This window comes from Condylostylus longicornis, unplaced genomic scaffold (assembly GCF_029603195.1).
Source record: "Condylostylus longicornis isolate FDR11 unplaced genomic scaffold, ASM2960319v2 ptg000135l, whole genome shotgun sequence".
Lineage (NCBI taxonomy): Eukaryota > Metazoa > Arthropoda > Insecta > Diptera > Dolichopodidae > Condylostylus > Condylostylus longicornis.
In genome coordinates this window covers 8,615,742-8,618,241 of record NW_026578103.1, presented here as the reverse complement: position 1 = coordinate 8,618,241, position 2,500 = coordinate 8,615,742, and positions in this window count along the sequence as shown.

Sequence of the window (2,500 nt, the reverse complement as noted above, 5' to 3'; positions counted from 1 at the left end):
TAATATTTTTCTTAATGTATGTATTTAAATTTTTTAATTTTTTAAAATTTTAAATTAGAAATGAATTAATATAATATTTATAATGGCTGTTTAAAAATTTATGAAAGCATTTACTAAATTTTTTGATTTAATTCGGAGGAAGGTGGAAAAACAAGGTCTTAAAATAAATAATAAATACAAATCTATAATATTTTGAAGAAGATTAAATTTCAAGATTAAATTAGCATTGTTTGCTATATGTAAAACTATATTCCTAATATACATATGTATTTGAATTGCATAATTTTAATTTATTATAATATGTTGCTGTTCTTAGAACTGACATTGGCCTCTTGTAAACTATACTACAAAGGGAGGCCTAGGTAAGTTCCTAATTGAAAATTGTCTAAAAGTTCTTCAATTTTTCTTTTATTTAAAGCAAGACCCAATTGATACAGTCAAATACTTTCCTCTTTGACTGGAATTTATTCTTATCAATGTCAAATATTTGATTTACTTTTTTATTATTTCAGCTTGTCTATCATTTGATTTAAAGAAATTTCGCGATATGGAATCTATTTAATTGATATCCATATGGCTTCTATTTCTATAACAAGTCTTTAATTTTTGATTTTTGGGAAGAATTCAAATTCATTTAAAAATAATCATAATTTTGTTTTTATTTTCGAAAAAATTCAAAATTTGTTAAATATAGTCACCTGTATACACTTAAAAATCGTGAATTTAATGCTGCAACTAGCTAACTCGCTATTATTGATTTGGAGATATTGACTGTTAAAGATACAAAATTTAGCAATAACAAATAATTCATCATGAAGATGTCTAGTTTTGGCATTATCATTAGATATTGGTCGCAGATGAAAGAGAATTCGATTTTATGACGCCACTAACGATAATAATTGTAGCATTAACGATAATAATTGAGGCCTTTATCACATTAGTAGCCTACATTCGAAAATGACATTTTGAGTAAAATGCGATTCAAATATTTAATTTTTAAGAAAATGTTTAAAAGGCAAAAACGAACTTATGTCCAAATAGAATGAAAAGTGAAGTATTTTGGAAATCTAGAACAATTCTTTAGGCCATTACAGCTCTATATTAAACATAATAACTCACTTTTGTAAAAATGTGAGCGCCTCTAATTATATATTCGAATTTAGCAATATTAAAAAATATTTGAAAAACATTACTTATGAACAGAACGTAACGTTGTTCTATAATCAAAAGTACGTAAATTGTACTTTTGATTAGGAACTTTAAAATTTAATATTATATTACGTTTCCACTATTGAAGCTCTATTGTTAATAATATTTATATTTTTCAACTTTTAAGTAGTTATCCTAACGACAAGCTTAAATTTAAAAATAGAACATAACTTAAAAAATATTTAAGGAACGCCTAAACTTATGTCATCTTTCTTTGCAAAAGGTTTTCTTTTTCTCAGAAACGGAATTCATCCTACACTTATGCAAGAATACAAAATATATAAGACAAGAACATAAAGCAAAAACAGATTTCAATTTATTTTTTTAAATTAAATAATTTGCCGTAAACTACATGGACTTGCTACTACTCAAAATTTACAACAGCCACAATTTGCTAATAAAAAATTATTACTCACATTGGACTTTTAATAATAATAAGGAAATTGAAAAAAAAAAAAATTATTTCGAAATAAGATTTTCTTTTGAAATCTTCATAAACTTTTTTTGTTGGATAGGATCAAATTTACCTAACCTAAAAATTCACTTAATTTTGCCATAAATATATTATTTTATACAATACATGTATACTACAAAGCTATATATATATTATAGAATTTAGAATGAAATTTAAATACCAAACAACCATTTCATTTCCATGGAAAATTTCTCTCTGGGTAATTCTAAAAAATCCAAAATATTATGATAAACAAAAAAGTTTCTCTTATATTGTTCTTTTTTTATTTCTTATTCAATTTTTCTTCCATATTTTTGTGACAATTATTGAGACCGTCTTTTAAAGTTTCAAAAATATATTTTATCTGGTATAAGAAGTAGTACACAGGATATACATTTAAGTAATGGTGTTTAATATCGACGGTCCCAAAAACAAACTGTTTACAATAATACCAAAATGAACTTCAAATATTATTTAAAATTTTGTTTGTTAAATAAAAATAACTTTAGTCGAAAATTATGATTGCTTTAAATTATTTTCATAACATTAATTGATTCAATTACAACTTTCCAAAACGGGCACTGAATAGCGTTGCCATATTAATTTCGCAGAAATTTATAGTGTTGCCATAAAAATTTCGCTAAAAAATTTGCAAAATCTGGCAATATAGAAAAAAAACTGGCATCAATTCTGATAAGAAACACCGCTTTTATATTTAATTTAAGCACTCTTATTAGAGTTAAATTTTACATACAGCACAAAATTGCTTATAAAATGAGGTTTAATTTCTATATCCGCCCTATAATAAAATAATAAAAACGCCCCAACTTCACAAAC